This window comes from Furipterus horrens, unplaced genomic scaffold (genome assembly GCF_987537825.1).
Source record: "Furipterus horrens unplaced genomic scaffold, mFurHor1.1.pri manual_scaffold_10, whole genome shotgun sequence".
Classification (NCBI taxonomy): Eukaryota; Metazoa; Chordata; class Mammalia; order Chiroptera; family Furipteridae; genus Furipterus; species Furipterus horrens.
This window is the reverse complement of record NW_028327180.1, coordinates 60917270-60942888: the sequence shown is the minus strand read 5'-3', so window position 1 is coordinate 60942888 and position 25619 is coordinate 60917270. Positions and strand designations below refer to the sequence as shown.

The 25619-nt window shown below is 44.6% G+C and overlaps 2 pseudogenes; one reads left to right on the top strand and one right to left on the bottom strand.

Moving 5' to 3' along the window:
* Nucleotides 1-1896: 1896 nt before the first annotated feature.
* LOC150000416 (ubiquitin-conjugating enzyme E2 R2-like) lies at nt 1897-22620 on the bottom strand (annotated as a pseudogene).
* Nucleotides 22621-22917: 297 nt separating this feature from the next.
* On the top strand, nt 22918-24620 carry LOC150000415 (rho-related GTP-binding protein RhoQ pseudogene; annotated as a pseudogene).
* Nucleotides 24621-25619: the final 999 nt, after the last annotated feature.

Genomic DNA, 25619 nt, shown 5'->3' with positions numbered 1-25619 from the left:
TATCCGTGAAGATATTGTTACGTGTGATATCTGAAATTTTCTTGCCTATGTTTTCCTCTAGGACTTTTATGGTATCGCGGCTTACATTTAAGTCTTTAATCCATCTTGAGTTTATTCTCGTGTGTGGTGTAAGTTGGTGGTCTAGTTTCATTTTTTTGCACGTCCCTGTCCAGTTCTCCCAGCACCATTTGTTAAAGAGGCTCTTCTCACTCCATTTTATGTTCCTTCCTCCTTTATCAAAGATTAGTTGACCATAGAGGCCTGGGTTTATTTCTGGGCTTTCAATTCTGTTCCACTGATCTGTATGTCTGTTCTTATGCCAGTAGCAGACTGTTTTGATCACGGTGGCTTTGTAGTATTGTTTGATATCTGGTATCGTGATTCCCCCTGCTGTGTTCTTCTGTTTCAAGATTGCTTTTGCTATTCGGGGTCTTTTTTGGTTCCATATGAATTTTTGGAGGTTCCTTTCAAAATGTATATGCTGTCGGCCATCCACCAACAAGCAGCATCACAAGAAAACAGGAGTAAAACCAATATTTTAAATTGTGGACGGCCGAGGCAGGGCCCCTTTCAGACACTGGGGAGAAGAAGCCGCATTCCCTGCATCTTATTTTATTTTCAGAATCTATTTTCTGAGTCCACTGGGACTCAGGCCACATGGTTGCAGTGACTCCCTTCTAATAAAAGCCCTTAATTGGACTTCCCTGGCTCCAGGTCCTTTCTTAGTCACCTACGCTACCTAACATATACCACTGGTGCCTTTCAAGCTGCTACCTTGGTGCTGGAGCTCAGACAGACTGGGTCTGAGTAGGTGAGTCCACCTGTGGGTTCTTTAAGAGGAACTGCTTGGGGCTCCACCAGTTTCTTCCACCGACTCAATCCCTGCTGGGTTTTGCACCCAGAAGTTGTGGGGACTCACCTTCCTAGCACCTGAACCCTGGGCTGGTGGACCTGGTGTGAGGCTGGGCCCCTCACTCCTGAGACATCCATCCTGAATTTCTATCCACCACATGTAGGAGAGAGACCAGCTCGTCTGCATCTGAACACCTCCTACCAGTCTGGATGGATGTGCTTTCCTTAATTTTGTAGTTGTCAGACTTCCCTTCAACTATTTCTGATGATCCTGAGCGATGATTGTTCTATAATTTAGTTGTAATTTTGATGTGGCTGTGCAAAGAGGTGAGCCATGTCTGCCTATGTGGCCACCTTGCCTGGAAGTCCGAGGCAGTTCCATTTTTAAATTATTGAGTTAATTCCATACTGCTGTCCACAGTGGCTGCACCAGACTGCATTCCCGCCAACAGTGTGTGAGGGTTCCCCTTTCTTCACATCCTCACCAGCACTTGTTTGTTGATTTATTGATGGTGGCCATTCTGACAGGTGTGAGATGATATTTCATTGTGGTTTTAATTTGCACCTGATGATTAGTGAGGTTGAGCATCTTTTCATATTTTATTGGTCACCTGTGTATCCTCTCTGGAAAAGTGTTGATTCAGAACCTCTGTCCATTTTCTAAATGGATTGTTTGGTGGGAGGTGTGCATATGACATAATTATTAGAACACTCTTTTCACATTTCTTCCATTTGCATTTTACTGAGCACCTAGAATTATGGAAATGGCCTAGATTTCTCCAGCCCTCTGAGTGGATGTCAGCTCTAGTGTCAGGAAGAGGAAAAGATTCCTCAGCCAGGAGACCAGGTGTCCTTGCCAGGCCACTGCTGAACGTAGGTGTCTATGTGCATGTGGCCTGGGGTGGGCTGAGCTGTGCCAGGAGTCCAGGCCCAGGCAGTGAGTCCCACGCTGACAGATGCGCAGCTGCGTGTATCTGCGGAACCCTGGGAATTGGATTCCTGTGCTGCACCTCATGTTTTTTCCTCTTTGCAATCCCCATGCTTTCAGTGGAGCCGCACCTGCCCTGGCAGACCTGTATCTCTCCCTGCGCTGAGAAGAGAAGGTCCCACACCCAGCTTGACCAGAGCACGGCGATGGGAAGGCTGGGACCCAGAGTGTCCAGCGCGCAGAATGATCCCATAGGCCAGCTGCTCCCCATCCCTTTGCTTCTCTAATGGAGGCACTGATTTGTGGAAGGAGGCACCTTCTCTGGAAGAAAAGCCTTCAACCATCAGGGGAAACTGGAAACCGGAGGGCCCCTGGGTTGGGCTTCTATTTGGGGGCTACGGGAGGCTGAGGGATCTAAAGCAGGCTGCCTACACCCTCTGGCCTGAAAGAGAAGTGGGAGGGAGGGTAAGGATGGGGGCATCCTTGAGGCAGGGGGGTGACCATGGTCCCTGGTAAGCTACCTTCCTGAGCCCCCAGGTGCACAGCTCTCAATCACATGGGTCTCATTGCCACTTCCTTGCCTGGACTGGGATGAGCCGCCTCTGGCCTCCCACCTGTGTGCTGCCTCCCCCTGTGTCAGATGCCACTCTTCCCCACACCTTCCACTCCCCGGGTCAGGGCCAGGGCCTCCCAGGACCCAGCTGAGTAAACCAGCTGCCACCCTCCCACCTGGTGCCACTTCAGTGGATCTCAGAGCAGCCATGTTTCTCTGTGAAAACAGAGACAAAGCAGGTCTCACAGGGGTGCCTTTGGGGGCTACAGGCATGAACATATGACTAAGACATGTCTAGTCTCTGGTACAAGGGGCATGGCATAAGATCACTAACACAGAGTCTAACCCTGCTCAGAAACCTAGATCCACCTCTTAGAAGCTATGTGAGCGTGGAGTGGTCACTCCTCTGCCCCTAGGCCCAGTTTCCTGATGAGAATTGTTCTGCTTTTGTGTCTGCCCTTGAATTTGACTCAGGGCCAATAACTAGGTTCCACTTGTCAAAATCAACTTTGTCCCTGTTGGGACCCTCCAAGATTGGCTCCCTCTTGAGTCTCTAGTCTCTCAACCCCAGAGGAGGCTCTGCCACAGCAGCGTGGGGAGTCCCCACCACAATGCCAAGGCTAGTTAATCAGGTCTAGGCTAGACACACAGCAGGCATTCAATAAATGTTTGTGAGGGATCAAATGGAAGGAAACCAGAGCTGGGAAACTCCCTTTGTCCCAGGCACGCCCTCTCTCCTGTGCTCTGTTGCATTTAGCACATCTCAGAGGCCAGCGCTGTTGCCTCCTTGACTGAGTCCTGTGGTCCAGGGTATGGGGGGCATTAGCCCTGCATCACAGGCTATACCACCCCAGACCTTCCGATTGGGTGTGGCTTGGTATCCATGCCCCTGGCCATCTCCACCACTTTCAGAGCCCCTCAAACCCTGCCTAGGACCTGCCTTGGTTCCTTATCAGTGTAGGGCCAACTCCCAGCCCAGCAGAAGGCCCATGCAGCCCTGCCCCATCTAGCTCTTCCCTACCTGCCATTGCTGTTCTCTCCATCCCACAGACTCACAGGCTCCTACCCTTGACCACAGGCCTCTTGGGGAGAAGGTCTCTGGGTGGCAGAGGTCTTGTGACCTAGAGCTGGGTAAGAGAGACCATAATACAACAGGGGCTTCTCAGATTCCTCCTTGGCTACCCTTGGGGGCTCTGTATTGGGCTGGGCATCCCATGAAGAGAGGATGCCCATCAAGAATCACAATACTATTGGAATCCAGGCTATTGTCTGGGAGGAAAGAGCTGGGCCTTCAAGGAGGTCCCTAGCAGATGAGCCTGAATGGGGCAGACTCCACCCAGAGAATTCTGGCCACTGGGCCAGGACAGGGCAGGTCAGGGTTTGAAATCTCTGGCTAGCCCCTAGCACCTCACAGGAAGGTATCCTCAAGGACTCTCCATCAACTTCACCCAACCCCCACCCAAGGATGCTTCCACTTCTGGGCAGTACATCTATTTTGCCTTACCCTCAACCTGAGGCTGTTCTTGTCCCAGCCCTTCCCTCTCCTTCCCTGAGGCTTAGCCTCAGGCCTGCCCCTCAAGGGCACCAGCTCCTGCTGGAACCTACCAACCCATGGAGGAAAAGGCACTGTGGTTTCTTCTGACCTTGCATGGATGTGGCTGGGCATGGAGGCCCTGAACATGGTACTCTGACCCACTTGGGGTTACCCTGAAAGACAGGGCCACTGGGTGTGGTGTCCCAGGCAGCAAGAGCTAAAGCCCCCTCATGTGGTTGTGGCTAAGGGCTGAGCTGAGATAATAATTCTCATAGCAGTGATAATATTGTTAATGGCAAATGTTTTTATTATTATTATTATTATTAATAATACCTTCCATGTGCCAGGCTGTCTGTTGGGTGCTTGGGAAACATAAAGAAATAAGATAGACACAGCCTCTGTCTCCATGGATCTCTTGATCCCAGCCCGGAGCAGGCCCAGGCCATGGTATTTGGAGAGTCCTCAATGTGTATTTGTTGAATGGGTAAACAGTGCATGGACGGAGAGGTCTGGTTATACCCAGCTGCACAGATGCCAGGGAGTTCTGTAGTGAGCAGTGAGGCTACAAGGGCAGAGGTGAGGCACAACCTAGATACCACCACCCCACCTTGGAGAGGGCTCCCAGGCTTATACCTCTCTGTGACTTGGTGCTCCAGCATGCTAGGGACTCAGCAACAGAGCAATCTCCTAGGAACAAGGCCATTAAGAGTGAAAAGAAAATTCTGAGGACTTCGTGGAGGAAGTATTGGAATGGGTTGGACGTAGGGTCCCTCGACTGAGTCACTCATTAGCTCCCCATATGCTACCTCGTGCCACCCAAAATGCTTCTGCTCCAGTGTTTCCCTCGCCTCAGGAAGTGAAATCAACACCTCCCAGGCATTCCCATGTTCTCCCCCCATGTTGCCCTAGTGTCGAGCTTACCTGGAGGATCTCAGTCCACTTACCACTCACCATTCCTGCAGTCACAGCCCAGTTTCACAACACCACTGTGGCTCACCTGGACAGTCCATCCTGGCACATAGCTTACACTCAGCACCTCCTACCCATCCTGCACTCCACAGGCAGAGTGACATTTTAACAAGAAATATCTGTTCTTTCCAGATAGGAGCCCCTCAAAGGTGTCCCTGCCCCAGGATAGACGCAGATCTCACCAAGGCTACTAGTCCCCTCAACCAGCCCGATGGCCTCTCTCGTCATGTGCATCCTCAAACTTGGGGTTCCAGCACCCTGGGCGGCTTACAGTTCCTTGGCCTTTGACTGTTATTTTTCCTGCCTGGAACTCTCCTCGCCCAAAAGGGGCTCCCTCTGAAAGCACTCTCTGGGCCTGGCCTGAGCCAGGTCCCCACACAGACCCCACAGCTCCCTGTGGATGAACTTCAGATGTGCAACCTGACATGGTCCATGTCTCCTTCCTCCTCCGCACTGCCTGCCCATGAAGGGGAGCTGCCTCTGTCCTGTTCGTCACTGTGTCTCCAGGTCTAGCCCAGGGCCTGGCACCCAGGACCACGATAGGGAGTGGGAAACAAAAATACAGGGAGGGAGAGAGGGAGGGAGGGAAGGGGGAATGTACACTCCTCACTATGGTGGCCTCCAGCCGACCTCACTGAGCTCACCCTTGTGTGTCACTTAACAAACAGCCATGTCCCACTCCTTTCCCCAAATCCGTTGTGTGGACAAAGCCACATCTCCCTTCTGGCAATCACTCTATTGTGTCCATTCTGCATTCTTTCCATAAACATGTGCTGGGGTAGTTGAGGTCCTGGTGGGGATTCAGGTCCAGGAATATCAAAGAATTTCCTTGTTTTGAGGAAATGAGCAAGGAGAACAGGGGCCTAACAGCACCCTTGTCCAGGGAGGAAAGGGCCCAACCCTTTCCAGCCAGGCCAGGCTGCTTACAGGAGGTGCTGCCTGCTGAGTCCCAGTCCTAGAGTCCCTCCCCAGGCTCAGACTCAGGGATGGACTGCCACCTATGACCCTAGAGTGGCAAGAGCATTGCCAAATGAGGTCCTGCCCCCATGCTGCCACTAAGTAACATCACTGGTGGATGGCCCCTCAAAGCAGGCAAGACTTGTCCCCCTACCACCTCCATCCTAAGAGAAAGGCCGGTGGCTCATTTAGAAGGGATGGCAAAAAATATCTGTGCTGGTCACTGAATGAATGGGAGGGCCGGTGGGCTGCAGGCCTTTCCTCTACATAGAGGCCCCCTCAGCCTGCCCTGCCCTGCCTTCCCCCTCACCTGTGACCCTTCCCTGGGGAAGGCCGGCCTAACTGCTGATGCTGCTTGTCCCACCACGGTAGCCTGGAGGCCTGGTCAGGGTCTCTGAGCACCTGTCCCTCCATGGAACTCACCAGAGCAGAGTCCCCAAGATTAACCAGTGCCACACAGAGGGAACTGTATTTGCTGACACCATCTGTACCCATCAACAAATTCAGCACATAGCTGTTCACTGGACTAGGGACCAACCTCCCCTCCAGGTTACTCCCATTGGGGACCAAGAAAAGCTAGGTGTGTCCCAAATGACCCAGCGCTTTGACTCAAGGCCAAGGATAGAGGGCAGGAGGTGCAGCTTGAGTGGAGCCACCTAGTGGCTTCAGCATCAGGGCCTCGCAGCCAGTCTGGCCTTAGAGCCTGGGGCAGGACCCTGGGGAAGGAAAAGAGAATCTGGTAGCATCCCCAGGAGCCTGTTGGGCCAGCCTGAACAGGGCCAAGTGTGTCCCCAGAGACTGAAGCCCCCCTACCCCTCAAAAAAATCCTTGAGCCCATTCGGTGAGTGCAAAATATGAGTCTCGCCCCAGAGAATGGTTACAAGTCCCCTCCCAGCTGCCTCCACCAGGTACCAGGCAGCCAAGACAGGAGAGCCACCATAAGCTGGGCTGTCATTACAGGGTGGAGGGGGTGGCCCTGGGCCTTCGGGTGTTGTAATCATGCAGCAGGACCAGGCAGGACCTCATGGCAGAGATAGCAGTTCTCCTCCTTCCTGCCCTCCTGCCTCTGACTTGGGCAAGAAGCTTCCAGGTTAGTGCAAATGCCCAGAGGGCCAGAGTTAGGTAGCTATGGTGCTTACAAATCATGATATTTTGATGCATATAGTGTAAGCATCCTTTAAAAAAATATTTTCAGTATAACACAGAAGCCCCCTTCTCCCCTGGCTTGGCCCTCCTTCCCCAGCCTTGAGTCCAAATGGGAGCTGAGGAGCATTAGAAATGAGTGAGGATGAGGTGAGGATTGGGGATAGCTATTGGACATCTGACTCAGCTACTGTTTCAAAGGCTGCAGGTTCAGTGCTTTGACAATGTTTTGGGGCCTTGTCAAAATGTCAGGAAGCCAGGAGAGCTGAGGATAGGGGAGAAGTGAGGGTGAGGCTGCAGAGATCCCAGGGCCAGATCACAGAGACCTCATGAGCTACACAAAGGGGCTTAGATGTGAGGCTGAGGGCAGTGAGTGGCACCCCAGTATTCAGGTCAGGGAGGAGCAGGATCCGTCCAACTGGGGGATTATGAAGAGCACCCTGTCTACCTGCTGTGGGGGAAGGGGAGGAGAAGGAGCAGGGCTTGGAGGTGAGTGGGGAGGGGCTGCCAGAGTCTGAATGAAAGCTGGTGGTACCCTGAACTGGGAAATTATAGCACATATTGAGAAGGGGGTAGAATTAAGAATTAATAAAGATGAGGGATGTGTGTCTATTCACTCAGTCATTCATTCCACAAATACTCATACTGCATTGCACTGGGTACTCTGCCCCCCATTCTGAACTCCCTCTTCCAGATGAGACCCCTTTCCCCTTTGGCTCCCTCAGCCCTGCCACCCATGAGCAGGCCTTGCTAGAAGCAGTCAGTGGCAGCCCCCACAATGCAAGCTGGCTTCCTCCAGAGAACACGCCAGCACATTGCGGGGTTCCAGATGGACATGGAATCCTAATCACAGCGTCTGGTTTCCTCAGTTGCCTGACTGCTTCCACTACAAGGTACCCACCCATTTAATGACATTCTCCTCACTAGCTCAGCAACACCACCATGCCCCCCACCCCCAACTTGAGCCTCATTTCCCCCTTCCTCTTGCTATAGTGATTCCTGTCTGCAAGTCACATTACATCCTTTGTGGAGTGAGGTGGTAAATCATTATGTCTATGAGTGATCCTAGCCCGACCAAGTTGTGCAGATTCTGTACTGCACAGGCCTGGGGCCACATGCCCATCACAGACATTGTAAAATTCCATATTCATCACAACTTGCCAGGTGAAAATAGTGAATTGGAAAGGGATATCCATTGCTCACTTGTACAAAATCACTACCTCCCCATAATCACAGGAGCCTGTCACCTGTGTGCCTAAAGGACCCCAGCCCCCCTGTGGGCTTTCTCCTGTCTTCCACTGTTCTGCCTGCATCTGCTCTGTTTGTGGTGCTGACTCTCCCATCCCTTGAGTAGAAATCAGACTTGCTGGGGATCCCAGTCTCCTGCCCCTGTGGGACACTGCCCAGGACCCTGGCCCACCCTGGAGCACCTCTGGGACCCTGACTACCTGACCCGACACTGAGATGCCACACCTCATATCCCACTTAAGTACATCTTTTATTTTCCCAGTGAGAATGTGGCTGAGCCACAGCTGACTAGTTTCCATGGAAAAGGTCACATCTGCTCGTATTTAGTATTGATATTTTCTTTTGTGTGGTCTTCTCCATGTTTTCCTGTGAGAAGCCTAATGATCACTGTGCCTCTAGTGCTTGTAGGACAGGACAACATGGCCAGCCTTTATCATAAGCATCCTTACCCACTCAACTCACACACACGCACACACACACACACACACACGTGCAAACAGGGGTGTGTGTGCGTGCGTGAGCTTGTTGGACTTGGCTTCTCTCTTGAGGAGGAGGAGGTTCTAGGCTCTATCCTCTGGCTCTGCCCTTGACCAGGACTCTGAGTCAGAACCTGATGCTACTTTGAACCAGAATCTGACCTTGTCCCTGACCCTGAACCAGTCTGCTGAGGTTTGGAATCAGAAAAGTGTCCACCCCTCGCATCTGTATGAATCAGAGCCCAAGGGTAGCAGGGGTGGCTGGGACAGGACATCTGGGCTGATGGGTGAGTGACCCACATAGTTAAGGGGACAGATGGCTTTCCCTCAATGGCTGGGACGTCAGACTCTACTGTGCGTCAGCAACCTGGGGATTGGCAGTGCCCTCCGACACAACAGTCACCTAAAACCTCAAGGCCAGGCTGATCCCTGCACTCATTGTCTGCACTCTACCCCGGGGCACCAGCAAAGTTGTGTGTCCCAGGGAAATTCTGCTGCAGTCCTGGTCCTGCCAGGCTGCATCTGCACAGATGATACTGGCCAGCAGAGGACGCACGGAGCCCACCTCGGGCATCCATCAGAGGCGCAGTCCCAGCCTTGCTCCAAGAGCCCTGGCTTGATCCTGTGCCCTGCACCTCCAACCTGCCAAGGTTTAGCTGAGACCTCTGTCAGTAGTTCATAAACACCAGCAACGGAGGCAGATAGAGGTGTTTACAAGGCCACAGTGAATGACGCAGTGCTGGGACTTGGAATGGTGGGGAAGGCAGGAGGATGCTGGAAGGATGCCAAGCCCCTCACTCAGCTGGGGAGGCGGGGTGGGTGACCAGGGCCCTTCACAGCCAGTTAAGGTGGCTTGCAGCACCAAGGACAGACAGGCCAGAGGGAGGAGACAGGCTCTGGGGCCGTTGCCTGCCACATACCTTGGAGAGCCCGGCTCGATGACCTGTCCGGCCTCGCGACTGTCTGTGAGCCACCCTGACCAGGCAGAGGGACGGCCAGGTCCATGTGCCAAGGAAGGGCTTCCACTCTAGGTTGCTCAGCTTGAGGCCTCAGGGCCCTCTGCACCTTTGCGTACTCACGTTCAGTCAGTCCATGAACATTTGCTGACACCCCCTTCTGCCCAGGCCTGGGTGCCGGGGACCCAGACAGGGATGAGTCTGTCAAAAGTTCGCCCCCCGTGAAGCTTATGGGATATTTTGGAGAGTGAGGGGAGAAAGGGGAGCAGGGACATAAATGAGGAATCGACAGCAAATCCCAGGGGCTGAGGGAGACTGCGGAAGGTACTTCTCCCTTGCTGAGGGGTCATGTAACTACTGGGGTGTGGATCTCCCCCAGTAGTCATCCAGGTGGATCCCTGGGGTTTTGGGAGAGGGAAGGAGCAAAGCCCTGGGTGAGGAAATGGCTGATTCACAGGTAGGCCTGTGATAGACAGGCAGGACCTCATTGTACCCACTGGACAGTCATTATTTTCTGCTTGAACTTCACAGACCCCCACCAGCAGGCATGGAATGGCATGAGCAGCCAGGGCCATTTTAAACTTTTGATTAAAAATTTCCTGTTCCGGCCAAGATGGAGGCTTAGACGGACACGCTAGGTCTCCCTCTACAACTAGAGAGGAATACAACTACTTCAAAACAAAGGATAACTAGAAATTCCAGAAAATAAAACTACACGGAAGCCCAACATATGAAGTTATAAACCAGCGGTGCCATTTGGGCAGGTAAGAGTTAAAGAGGGCAGCGCTGTTTGCGGTCGCACCTGGGACAGCGGCGGGGCGGCGAAAAATCCCGGCGGCAGTCAAGCCCCTGGCAGTGCGCGACCCCAGCGCTGGGGAAAGCAGCCACCGCATCGCCTTGAACAGTGAGGCCCAGGGGGGCGGGAGGACGGATCCCGGTCTCCTAGCTGAATAACTGTGTGAATCCATCTTGGACCCCCGCCCCCAAAGAAAGCACCACAGGGCTGCGAAATAGGTCGCGGACAGGCGCCGGTCGCTGAATTGTGACGCGTACACAGGCACTGCCCCCTATAGCTGGCCCAAGAAAACAAAACGCATCTGTCAAAATGAGGCAGACAACTATAGAAATCCCGGTGGCACGGCTCACCAGGCAACAGATAGAGAACCTGACAGATGAACAGATAAGAAACCTGTCAGAGGCTCAGTTCTGGGCCATTGTTATCAGGTGGCTTACAGAATTCACAAAAGAGCAGGAAAAAGATAAGAAAGAAGCGAAAAACATTCATAACGAAAGGAACAAAACCACATACGAGACAGATGGTGAGGAAAAAAGATCCAGAGTTCATTTCAACAAACTGGAATATGGAGAAGGAACAAGCAGTCAACCAATGCAGAGAGAGGAAATGGGAAGCAACAATGAGAGGATCAGAAACCTCTGGGACAGCTATAAAGGCCCAACATAAGAATCATTGGTTTGCCAGAGAGTGAGGAAGATGAACTAGAACTTGAAAAATTGAGTGAAAATATAATAAAGGAGAACTTCCCAGACTTGGGGAAGGGAATAGACTTGCAGGTCCAGGAAGCAAGGAGAGTTCCCAAGAGACTGGACCCAGGGAGAACCACTCCAAGACACATTATAATCAAAATGTCAAAAATTAAAGAAAAAGAGAGAATCTTAAAAGCAGCAAGAGAGAAGAAAAGAATTATGTACAAAGGGGTCCCAATTAGACTATCAGCTGACTTCTCAAGGGAGACCCTACAGGCAAGAAGGGACTGGCAAGAAATATTCAAAGTAATGAAAATCCAAAACCTACAACCACGAATACTCTATCCAGCGAAATTGTCATTCAGAATAGAAGGACAGAGAAAGTGTTTCCAGGACAAAATAAAACTGAAAGAGTTCATTAGATCCAAACCACTGTTATATGAGATGTTAAAGGGACTGGTTTAAAAAACAGAAGCTAGGGAGATGAAACAAAGGCAAACTAAACAGGCAACGAGAGTGGAAAAGGAACTGTGGGTACGGGAAGCATATTGGGGGGAGGTCAACAGGGAGGGGGAGTGGGGAGAGGGAGGGAGATGATATAGGAATTGGGGATCATGGTAGGAGGGAATGGAATAGACGGAGAGAGGTTGGGAGGAACTGTATGCACAACTAATGGACATAATCTAAAAGGGGGGGACAACTGGAGGGAGGGGGGCAGAGGGAAGGGAAATTGGCACAAATGTAATATTTTAATCAATAAAACACATTAAATCTGAAAAAAAAATAAAAAAATAAAAATAAAAGCTACACATCCCTAAAAAAAAAAAAAAAAAAAATTTCCTTATTAAGAGGTAATTAGCATACAGCAAACTACACATATATTGATATGCAGCTCAATGTGTTTTGCACACATGCAAATTCATGTAACCGCCACCTAGGTCAAGATACAGACTATTCCCAGGATACCAGAAGGCTCCCTTGTCCTCCATCATAGCTCACAGACCCTCCCAAGTTGGCCACTGTTCTTTCTTCTTTCACCTTTACTTATTTTTGTTAGGTTTTAAACTTTATAAAAGTGAAATTATACAATATCTACTTTTGTGTCTGCTTCATATACTCAACATTATGTTGTGATAACTGTGATAATATGTCATTCTAGTTCATCGCTGTTAGAATTCCATAGTTTGAATACACCACAATTTATCCATTCTGTTGTTGGTGGACATTTGAATTGTCTCCACTTTTCAGTTACTTTAAAGTTAAGCAGCTTTGTACATGTTTGCACATGTCTTTTACTGGAAATAAGCACTCATTTATGTAGCGCATAAACCCAGGTCATGGGATATGGATATATTTAGCTGACGTATTTGCTTCTAACCACTTTTCTTTATGGTTACATAAAATTACACTCCCAGAAGCAATGTATGAGAGTTCCAGTCACTCCATATCTTTGCCAATATCTGGTATTGTTACCCGTTTCAATTTCAGTCATTCTGGTGGGAGTAGAGCCGTGGCTCTTTATAATTTTGAATAATATTTCCTGGTGGCTAATTATTTTGAGCAACTTTCATATATGTTTATTGGTTATTTATTATAACATATCTGTTCAGGTGTTCACCTACTTTTCTGTGAGGTTTTCTGCATTTTTCCTACTGATTTGTACTCTTATGTAGATTCTGGATGTAAATCTTTTGTTGAATATCTCTATACATAAATAAAAAATCCCTTTCAGTCTGTGACTTGACTTTCAATTTCCTCAATAATGTCTTTTGATAGACAGAGATTCTAAATTTTTATAAATCCAATATATCAATATTTTGTTTTTATAGTTAGAGCTTTCTATGGCCCATTTAAGAAAGCTTTGCCTATCCAAAGGTTATAAAAATGTTCTCCATGGTTTATTTAGAAGTTTTATTGTTTTAGCTTTCATAGTTAGGCCTATCAACCATCTCGCATTAATTTTTGTGCATGACGTAATGAGGAATCAAGGTTCAAGTGTATATCCAATTGACCCAGAACTACTTATTGAAAAGACCATCCTCATCTGACTAAAATATAGTAGTGTCTTTCTTTTAAATCAAGACGTTGGATATATGTGTGTTTGTTCTGCATTTTTCTCCTCTATTAACTTTTTATTTAGGCATTCTGTTTATTTGTTTAGAAGTTTTCTTAGCGATCCCAATATGTAAACTTACCTTACTAGCGTCTATAGATTATATTAGAACTTTCTTAATTGCCTGAACAATGCAAGAAACTTACCACAGATGAACTCCATTGAATCACTTCCACCTTTGTGCTGTTGTCATGTACATTGTAAATCCTACATGTTATAGACTCTATTATTGTGAAATGATACATTGTCATTATATAGACAATAATTATTTATTTTAACCACATATTTACCCTTTCTGATGTTATTCAACTCTTGTAATTCCGTATTTTTATATGGGATTATTTTTCTTCAGTATGTTTTATAGTGAGGTTCTACTGGTAACAAATTCAGCCTTGGTTTGTCAGAAATTTCTTTGTTTTGCCTTCATTTTAAAGGATTTTTTACTGAATAAGGCACTTTTTGTTGGTAGGTTTCTTCTTTCTATAATTTAAAGATGCCATTCCATTGTCCACAATGAGTTAACAGTCTCATAATGGCTCCACTAAAGGTAGTATGCCTGTTAACCCCCACTTGGACTACTTTTACGATGTTTTTCTTTGTTTTTCACAAGTTTGACTATCATGTGCCTGCATGTAGTTCTCTTTGTATTTATCCTACTTAGGATTTTCTTTTTTTAGGTTTTTGAATCTGTGGATTGATATCTTGCATTGGTTTTGGAAAATTCTTTGCTATAACCTCTTGTAATATTGATTTTTTATTTTTTTAATGCCTCTTTCTGGGATACCAATTATATATACATTAATATGTCTGACAATGTCTCATATGTCTCTTATTCTCTCCTATTTTGTTCTTTCCTTTTTATTTCACCTGTGCGTTTTGGTTTGGATAGTTTATAGTTAACTCATCCTATCTTCTGCTGTACTGCTTCTGTTATTAAACCTATATTATGAATTCTTCATTTCAGACATTGTATTTTTTAAATTTCCATATGTCAATTTCATTCTCTTTTGTATGTTGCTATTTTCTTTTTAACTTCTCTGGCTTTTCACCTATTTAGTTCTTTCTTTTATTTTCTTAAATATTTTAATTATAATTATTTGAATCCTTCATTTCTGAAACACCTGTGGGTCTGTTTTCATTATTTGTCTTTTTTCTCAATTATCAGTCATTTGGTCCTACTTTTCAACATGTCTCATAATTTTTTATTGAATGAAATACATTTTGGTGAAAATTGGAAACGCTCTGGGTGATTTTATCTTCATCCAGAAAAAGAGGATTAAGTTGTCTTCTGGCAGCAAGATATTGATAGATCTCCTTACTCTTAGCAAGGCTTGGTTTCATGCTGTGTTTTAGAATGTTGCTCTCTACCCCTGGGTTCCTTCTTGGGTGTGCCTCAGCCATGCCTTCTTTTGAATCTCTTTGTACCTGGTGGGGAGATGGAAGCAGGAAGCACGGCTGAGAAATCACTTAGTTATGAGGCTAACATTTGCTCATACTCCTTTCTTGAGGGTCATCTTCTAGTCTTCTTTCTGCCCAATGAAGATTTGGAGATGAGGCCATAGGGGCCCAGTGTGAGGAAGTATCACCCCCCCCACTTATATTTTTCATCTTGAACCATAATCTTATAGCAATGTCCAAACAATCACCACTTGTTTCATGTATAGGAGCCAATTTACCTTTTCCATAGTTCGCAATTTCATTTGGAGTTTGCATTCTGTCTATTCCTAGAGCTCCAACTGGCTTTAAAAGGCAGATAACTGCACCTTTACTTTACTGGTATGGCAATGTTATCTTTTTTCCTCACTAAACTTTATGACAATCCAAGTCTAGGGTTAGCTCATTGAGACATGTTTTCTTTGACACAATAATACAAAATGGTTGGAGCATTATAACAATGTACTGTCCTGCAGTTTGTTTTGTAGAAATGAAAAGCATGCTCTAAAATTTGTTAAGAGATACCAATTTGTTACAAGATACAAATTAGAAGCATAAATATCTGAATGATTTAAATTCTGTTTGTCTCAGAAGATTCATCCCTGCCATTCCCAGCACATGCAAAGGAAGGCAGGCCGCTGGCATCCTAGAATGCAGTAGGTGTGACTCTAAAATGAGAGAGGCAATAATACACTTATAAACATGTCAGAGCTTCAAAATGCAAGTTCAAGGACAACCACTCTCATGTCATCCCAAACGATTAGAGCCAGGATTCCACCAGGAGCAAAACATCCTAACTCTTGAGTACCGCTTCTAAAAAAATTGTGTTATTTCTTGGAGAAAAAAAAAAGATGAAAGAGGAGATTTCTCAGACCAGTCTTCTCAAATGTATATGCATATATATATACACACACACACATACATATTATATTGTATGCATCAATATGCAAAATATTTGTATATTGATACATGAGAAAGCAGCACAATAAATCCTGTAAACATCCTGTAATCTAGTTGTCAGTTTGTTATTCAAAAAGTGAGCTTTAAAAATCAACAGTCAGAACTGGGTATACTGCATAAAATAAAATAAAGCATTTTATTAAGATTGATTTTACTTTTTAAAATGTGGCTATTAGAAATCTTTTAACTACATAAGTGATTATTTTATTTCTTTTCACAGCAGTGATCTGTAACAGAGGTTGAAAATTAAAGAAAGGGAGAAGGTAACACATGCATTTTCACTTTTCTAAGTGAAAACACTGAATTGGAGCTTATTAATATTTTAGGAGAGTAGTGAAAGGAGAAAATTAAAATAAAAAACCTTGTTAGAATAAATTCAGATGGGTGATTAGGTGCTCTCTGAAGGTTTTTCAGCTTCTTGCCGAATCATAGTCTATTACAACTTAAGAGGAAAAAAAAGCCTCACATCACAAATAGTGCTTCTTTATTTATAAAAACTTGATTGAGTGTTTCACTTGTGTCTGAAAGACCGTCATTTGAGCCCAGGGGGTGGGAGAACTGGAAGTTTTCATTCGGAGATGGTCACCTCTTGACCCTTTCATAAGTGACAGCAGGAGTCTCATTGTCTCCTCCTCGAAGGACATTGATGGTGTGAACATGTGACCCATCTCAATGTGTGCTGACCTTAAGTAAAATATATTTTTTAAACTTTTCATTATGGAGAACCTCGAATCTACCCAAGTACAATCCCGCAGTCCTGAGACACCAATACCTGGTCTACAAGCCCCGCCCACATCTCATCCCCCTTAACCACCCTCAATCCCACGTTATGTGAATGTCACACATCACCCCAGTTAGTTTCTAAACATTTCAGTATATTTTTCTGAAAAATAATGATATTATAGGACTTTTAAAAAATATAGTCACAATAACATTATCATACCTAAAAAAGAAATAATTCTTTAGTAGCATCAAATATCCAGTTGGTATAAAAAAAATTAACTACATCTTCATGTTCATTAACTAAAGGTAGACTAGTACTAGACTTTATAACTTACATAGTCGTATAATGTGCTCTGAGTAATTACCTGTTTATATTTCAGTATAGAACGTCTATCATCTCCTCATGTGTTTATTTCTGAGGAAATAGAAATATAATTAAGAGGTTATCTTATTATGTCATCATAATTACAATGTTGTACAACACCTAAAACATTTTATAACACAAGCTATCCATTAGAAACAAACTGAATTACATTATGATTATTAACCACCAGATGCCACAGTTGCTTCACACACATGAAAGCAACAGAGCCTTGATTTGTTAAGAAAAAAATAACATTCTAAATATTACAGTAAAATACTAAGTCAAGTGTCAGTACTAGCCTAAACTCGCTCACACCTTGTAACAGAAGCAAGTGCTGAGCCACATATTTAAATATTTACCTTTAACTTCATAACTGATCAAACTGTGATATTCTTCCTTTTAAGCTCATTTGTACCATTTTCTGTAATTTTAAAGTTATTGCTAATTCTTTTCAATCAATTCCAACGTTCAATGTAGTACCTTCAGAGCGGTCTGGTGAATGGCTCTAAGTGTGTCAGATTTGATTTTGGAGTGGGTGACATTCCTGTCATCCCAAAGCCAGGGACACAGCCCCTATGAGAGCTCTGCTTCGCTATGAGTCCAGATGATGCCTATGTTCCCACAGTCCCAGCTCAGAGCAGGTGGCAAATGACTCACATGCTGCAGTTGTCAGATGCAGGTATGTCTGAAATTGTTCAAGGATTCAGAGAGGACAGGGATCAATTTTGCACTTTTCTCTGGAAACTATCACAATTTTAAGAAGTTTTTGTTTTATTGTTTTTCTCAAAACCTACTGAAATGCTTCACAGAGATTTTATCAGGTGGTTCAAAAGTATAACCAGTGAAACTTTCTTGTTTAGACAAGGACAGCGATCCTATCATATTTTTTAGCCAGCGATATTAGAATTACCTACATTTCTGTATTCTCTCTTCCAACACAGTATACACACCTAGCTATATTTCAGTTTGCATTTATTATGTTTACTTTCTTCAATGATAAAGAGTTTCTGTATATATTTGTCTCATTAAACACCTCTTCTAAAAATAAAAATGTTATCTTAAATTCTTCCTAGAAGGATTTTACTTCAATCTTTGTTTTAATAAAAAAAAATGTTTGGTAGAGATTTCCCAGATTTTTTTTACCTACCCTAAACCTCCTGTGTCTTCAAAATTAACATTTGAGAAAACTACTTCAATGGCTTTTAGAAATGCCAAATAAAACGCTAGAGGAATCTCAATGAGTATAAAATAAAACTCATAGACAAAACTTTCCCAATGATGAAGAGACTGTGTAGGAAGGAGAAAACTGTATTTGTCTTTTTTATTCCAAAGGGGTTCCTTCAATAATGTTTTAAATGCTTATTCTGCTTTCAGTCTTGTCTCCATCCAGTTTTTTTCTCCCCACAGGTGCTAGAGTGGCCCTTATAAAACAAATGAAAGCTGTATCACCATTTTGCTCAACACCTTTATTGTTGCTCAGAATAAATGCTAAAACCTTTACAAATGTGTCTTCAAGGCTCAAAATATGCACTGTCCCTTATGGGGCTTTGAAAAGGGGCTCGTCTGCTCTGGCTGGTGTGGCTCAGTGGATTGAACTCTGACCTGTGGCCTGAAAGGTCACCACCAGCTGGATTCCTGGTCAGGCCCTCAACTCACACATTGATGTTTCTCTCCCTCTATTTTTTTTCCTTCCTTCCCCTTTCTCTAAAAAATAAAATAACATCTTTAAAAAATTTTTTTTGAAGTGATTATTATGAATTGAATTGTTCTGTAAGTTAAAATATGCAATGGGTTTGGAAAACTTATACCAATGAAAAGAATGTAAATATTTTCACTAATAATTTTAAATTGACTACCTGTTTGGCATGATAATACACAGATATATTTAATTGAAAAATATATTAATAAATTAAATTTCACCTTTTAAAAATTGTAGTTACAAGAAAAAATTTAAACTTCATGCCTTGCACTTATGGCACACGTTGTAATCCTATGGGACAGTGCCAGCCTAAGTGATCACTACTCACCAGCTCCCTCCTGTTTCCACCCACATTGGCCTCTTTGCTGTTTTCAAAACACCACATCTCTCTCAAGCCTTGGCGTTGCTATTCCCTTTCCTGGAAACTCTTCCCTCAGATATCTTCATGGTTAGTTTCCTTACTTCCTTCTGTTTTCTGCTAAAATTTTTAGATAGAATTTCTCTGACCAATCAATTTAATATGGCCTCCAATACATGTACACACCAACTATCTCTATATTTTACTGATGTTTTTCTAGAATAGTGCCTGCTTTGTGGTGGATAATAAATAAATGTTTGCTAAATAAGTGAAAGAGTGAAATATCACAAAAAATATGTAAAGTGATATCAAAGAAATTTTATTATAAAGAAGAGATTGGAAAATGAGAAGAACTAACATTTCCTGAGTGCCTACAATAAACTACACACTGTGCCAAGCACTTATGTATATACTAATACAATCTCACAAAAAGATATTTACCGATGAGAAATCTAAAGCTCAGACAATTTAACTAACTTATGCATAGTCACTTAGCCAGTATAGAACATCATTTCAACGCTTTCACTTTATTTTATTTTTAAGTATATTTTATTCATTATGTTGTTACAGTAGTCCCAATTTTTTTCCCCTTTGGCCCCCTCTGCCCAGTAACCCCTTTCCCCCAGATATTCCACCCCCCTTAGTCCATGTCCATGGGTTGTGCATATAAGTTCTTTTCTATATTATTCTTAATTTCCCCCTGTCTATTTTGTACCAACCAATTATTCTTTTTAATCCCTGCACCATTTCCCTATTTTTCCCCTTTCTCCCTCCCAACTGATAACCCTCCAAATGATCCCTATACCTATCCCTGTTCCTATTCTGTTTAGCTTAGTTGGATTTTGTTTTTATTTTTTAGATTCAGTTGTTGATAGTTGTGAGTTTGTTGTCATTTTAGTGTTCATAGTTTTGATCTTCTTTTTCTTAAGTAAGTCTCTTGAACATTTCATACAATAATGGCATGGTAATAATGAACTCTTTTAGCTTTGCCTTGTCTGGGAAGCACTTCATCTGCTCTTCCATTCTAAATTATAGCTTTGCTCCATAGAGTAATCTTGGTTGTAGGTCCTTGCTTTTTATCACATTGAATACTTCTTACCAGTCCCTTCTTGCCTGCAAAGTTTCTTTTGAGAAATATGTTGATAGTCTTACAGGCACCCTTTTGTAGGTAACTCTCTGCTTTTCTCTTGCTGTTTTAAGATTTCCTCTTTATCTTGAACCTTTGGCATTTAAATGATGATGTGTCTTGGTGTAGTCCTCTTTGGGTCTACCTCGTTTGGGACTCTTCGTGCTTCTTGGACTTGTATGTCTATTTCCTTCATCAAATTTGGGAAGTTTTCCTTAATTAATTATTTTTTCATTTAAGGTTTCAATTTCTTGCTCTTCCTCTTCTCCTTCCGGCACCCCTATGATTTGGATGTTGGCATGTTTACAGTTGTCCCAGAGGTTCCTAAGCCTCTCCTCATTTTTTTTTCAATTCTCGTTTCTTCATTCTGTACTGGTTGACTGTTTTTATTTCCTTGTGTTCCAAGTCATTGGTTTGAACCCTGGTTTCCTTTCCTTCACCATTGGTTTTGTGTGGATTTTCCTTTGCTTCATTTAGCATAGCCTTATGTGTTTGCTGTACTTAAGCATATCTGTCAAGCCTGTGAGCATCTTTATCACCAGTGTTTTAAACCCTACATCTGTTAGGTTGGCTATCTCTTTGTCACTTAGTTCTCCCACTGGAACCTTGATCTGTTCCCTTTTTTGGACCATACTTTTCTGTCTCCTCATCTTGACAGGCTCCTGTGTTTGTTTGCCTCTATGTCTTAGGTAGGGATGCTGCACCTCTTATGTTGAAAGGAGAGGAGCCTCAGGTATTCATCAGTACAGGGAGACTCATTTCACCACACTGTGGTGCTGTATGTGGGGGAGGGGTCTGAGAGGGAACAATGCTGCTTGCTCAGCACCTGTTCATTTTCCAAGTACTTCTCCCACTTCTGTATGGGACTGGCAGCTCTCTAGCTGTTGCCCTGGCCATGGTCCCCAGGTTGGGTGGGTCTATGGATGCTCCAGGACTGTGGGGGCCCTTTAAACAAGTGGACTCTCCTGGGAGACTGGCAATTTCTTCCTCCACCCCAACCCCCACTGGTTTTCACAGTCAGAAGCAATGAGGCTTTATTTTCCCCGGTGCTAGAACTATGAGCTGTGTGGTCTGGTCTAGTGCTGGGAGTGCTCCCTTGGTGTCCTTCCTAGTGATAAAACATGTCACCGTGCTTTCTGCTGGCCTGCTGCCACTGCTGCCACCACACCACATTGTCTCCACCCTGGATCCACCCCTTCTACTGTCTGGATGAGTATTTCATCTTTATTTCTTTGTTGGACTTCCATGCAGCTTGATTTTCTGGAACTTCTGGTTGTCTCTAGTTTTGAGGTAATTGTATTCCTTCTTAGTTGTGGAGGGAGACAGAGTGTGTCTGTCTAGGCCTTCATCTTGGCTGGAAGTCCAAGGTGGCACTTTAGTTTTGATGCAGTATTCTGCCAAGGTTGTGGGGACTTTCATGCCATCCTTTTCTGTTTTGGCTTTAGTGACTGAAACTTGTTTCCTAATGATTTCAGCATATTCTGTTTCTTTTCCTTTACTGTCCCTCTGTTTCCTGAATGTAACTGATGCATCCACATTGGCTTGGGAGAAGGTACTGGGCTCAAAGCAATGAGATTACACTTAACAGTATAGTCCTGACATTTTGAGTAGGATTCCACCTCTCTGAGGTCAGTTCACCACTCTGTGGGTCATCTACAGGCGGATGAAGAATTGACATATATATTCATTTTCATAAATGTTAGGCTGCTACATTTTGGTCAAGAATCTGAAGGTAAGTGGTGAATATGCAGAGGAGGATTAAGGTCAGTTGAGGCCCCGGGCACAGAAGAAAATATTGGGCCCGTTAAAAAAAAGAGACAGGGAAAATAAAAAATATTTATATGCACAGAAAACTATTTTTAAAACCATAAATGAAACAAGTACATATCCACAAACTAATTTGCGGGGCCCTTCAGAAGTCAGAGTCCAGGGCGTGTGCCCCGTGCTCCCACTGTTAAATCCGGCTCTGTGACTATGTATGGCGGAGGTGCCACACACACCCTAGACTCAGTTGGAAGTTTCTCTGTACAGCAGAGACTTCATGACTACGGCAGAACAAACTTTTACCTGGGACACTTTGTTATGTCTCCTCTCTAGTGGAGACCAGCAGCCAAACCTTCATCCCTTATGCCTTTTATTGAGGAGGATGCATACGAGAGATACAAGGCTAAAATTCATAAATAATCAATAGCCATTAGGCATTTGACAGTAACAGATTACACATACCAGTACAGGGGTCACAGTGACCAGTCTGTGTCAGGGTCTATAAAACATCCTCAGCAGGTGCAAGGTTTCATATACTCCTTGCTAGAGATTGTTTATGTTACATTATGGATAAGGAAAGCAGAGCAAGTTCTAAAGCATAATGAGCATCCTTTGATCCAATTCCCATGGCAACCCTCTGAGTGGTTGTCAGTCATGTTCCACACACAGTCTTATGTTGAGACTTAGAGACAAGCATGTCCAGGATGCTGGTGGCTCTTCATGCTCAGGCCAGGGCCACAGTTCCTTAAATCATGAGGAGTGGTTGCCCACAAATGGGTAGTCAATAGCAAATTTAATATGCACCTTTAAGTATCTGCCTTAAGAGGGTGTTGGGGGTCCAAAGATGGCAACCTCCCAGTTGTAGAGGTTGGACTCATCCACTAGGGTGACCCAGAAGCCTTCCACAGGTTCCTTCTGCAGGGATTTCAGCTCTAGCATCAGGGCCTTCTGTGAGCTGGTCATCTGCTGCTGGGCCATCGCAGCGGCACCAGGACCCCAGTCCTCACTCACTGGCGGAGCCTGACCAGGCCCCTCCCCTCGGCTTGCTCTCAGGTGGGGCTGCACTGTGGCCCTCTCTTCACACACCCAGTGGGCAGGCCTGGGTCTTCCTCACACACAACGCAGGCCTGGCCCGTCACCTCACACTCGGGCCAGGTTGGGGGAAGGCTTGAGGGGTGTTAGAGGAATTCACTCCTGTCCTGGTCCCTCCCACCAGAGGGCCTCAACTTGCAGAGGTGGGAGTGGAGAAAGGGGGCGGAGGGCTGAGAGCTGGCGATGGTAAGTGGAGGAGGCCAGGCCGGCCAAGTAGTGCCACGCTTGCTCGCCCCCTCTTTCTTTGGGGACGCTGGGGCAGAGGGCATGAGGGGCTGAAGGGCTGGAGAAGCTCAGTGCACAAGGGTCTCACGGCAGCAGCAGTGACAGCAGCCCGGGGGCAGCGGCGGTGGCAGAGGAGAAGAGAGCACCTCGCAGTGCCAATAAACTTTCTCTTATAGTTCAAGTCTTGGCTCTAAATTCTTTCCTGGCCAGAACTCAAATATGGAGGTTGCTAAACCAAAGTGCGGTCTGATCCCACTTGTCTAACACTCAGTGCCATTCTCACTGTGGCCAACAAGACTGGAGCTCTTCATCACAGGTTCTTTCCTGGAAATAACCTCTTATGAGGCTCAAGACTCATGGTTTGTTCTTGGAAAAATTTGCCTTAAATCAGACTTTTCTATCAGAAACCACATATATTAAAACATGCAGAGGGCCAAGCCCAGAGTGGGCATGGTTGAACATGGGGTGGGGGCCATGGCTCGAGGCTAGTCAGTGGCAGCATGGTTCAAAGGATGGTGTGCTGAGACTCAAGTGTGTGCTGCTTGGCAACACATATGATCTCAATGTGTCCTGAGAGGTATTGTTGTGTTTATAGCTTGAAGCATTTTTTTTAAAAATTTTTAAATTAATTAATTAGTTTATTTGTTTATTTATTTTTAGGGAGAGGGGAAAGGAGAAAGAGAGGGAGAGAAACATTACTGTGTGGTTGCCTCTCACTCATGCCCCCAACTGGGGACCTGATGTGCAACCTAGTCATGTACCCTGACTAGGAATTGAACCAGCGACACTTGGCTCACAGGCCGACGCTCAATCCACTGAGCCACAGCAGCCAGGGCCTTGAAGCAGATTTTATAAAGCATGTTACACTAAGTGAGATGTCAGACAAGAAAAAAAAATACTGTATGATCTCACTTATATGTAAAATCTAATAAAAAACCAAAGGAAATTCAAGCTCATAGAAAAAGATATCAGATTTGTAGTTATCAGAGGTGGCAGTGGGTGGAGAGTGGGGGAGGTAGGGAGAGAGGAATTGGAAGGAGTCAATAGGTACAAACTTTTAGCTATAAAATAAGTAAGTACCAGGGACATAATGTACAACATGAAAGGATTACTTTATCTAATACTCCTCTATGATATGTAGGAAAGTTGTCAAGAATTCTCATCACTAGGAGTGTAGCTGTGCCTACTCCTGAACTATGCCAAGGACACCCTCCCAGATGAGTACCTGCCCACTTTCTTCAACTGCTAGCAGTCACAGTGACCACCATAAGGAGCATGCAGCACCTCCTGGGACAGACCCAATGACAGGGCCAGACAGAAATACTGTGATCATTTGAGGCCTTTATCTTATCCAGTGACTGATGTCTTCCTTATTTGCTTCTCTGTGGCAAGTTCAGCCCCATTTCAAAATGTGAAGTGGGTACCAGGACTTAAGGAATATGCACCAAATGTATCTTTTTTGTTAATAGCAACTCGGATTGATCTCTGAGATGACCCCAAGACTTTAGCAAGACTGAGTGATATGAAAGAAAAACCTGCATGTGTGGAACATGGACAGAAACTAGCAAAAGAGATGAAGGCGGTGCTGCTATGTGGAATGTTCAGCTTTAACCCAGAAGGGATTGAAAACTGTTTTTGATAAGGCTATCATAGCCATTTAATTTTAAAAAACACATTAAAAAAAGAATAGGATGGGGATATATAAACTGTTGTTTGACTACATGAGGAACAGCACCAGTGGCCAAGGAACCCCCATTTCTCTCTAAGAAAGCATATGAAATGCTACAGCTTTACCCAGATCTCTTAAAATACTGAAGCAGTTTAAAATCTGAAAGAGAAAAACAACTCTGTCCTCAGAATTCTATAACTCTATAATTCATGAAGAATGCTTCTTAAAGGTCCAAGAAGCAGCAAACAGCATCTGAAGCCACAATTTATTATAAATACTTTATTTCAACTAAAAGGTATACTCTCTCAGAGATTTCACAGTTTAAAAAGCTATAATCACATCATGTAACTACATAAAAAAAACAGTGCTGTAAATGGAACTGTTTGACTTAGACCTTACTTATTTTTGCAGTCTTTATGGTATGGAATCTGCACCAAAAAGCTTCTTCCTTTGTTCCAATGAAAAAAACAAAACATGTCCTGATCCATATTGGTTCATTGGGCGAGCATTGTCTTGCAGACCTAAAGGTAACCAGTTTGACTTCTGGTTAAGGCACATGCCTGGGTTGTGGGTTTGAGAGGTCACCAATCAATGCTTCTCTCTCACATAGGTGTTTTTCTCCCTTTCTTTCTCCCTCCCTTCCACTCTCTCTAAAAGTTAATAAATAATATTTTAAAAAACATGCAGTCAACTTAAAAGTTAGGTTGAAAGAATGTTGGAGACTCTTACAGGCCAAGCTAATTAGATCTTATTTATTTTTTATAAGACATTGGAGAGCCATAAGATCTGTTGGAAGTGGGAAAGACTGGCACTAAGGGAACAAATGAGAATTAGAAAATATTGAGCCAACAAAACTGTGTCTGTGGAGAAGAGAAGAATAAATTCAAGAGATATTTCTAGGACAGAATGAACAGAAGTTAATGACTGATTTGGGTGTTGGGGGGGTGGTTGATGGGGAAGAAATGTATAGGTAGACTTTAAATCAAAAGCC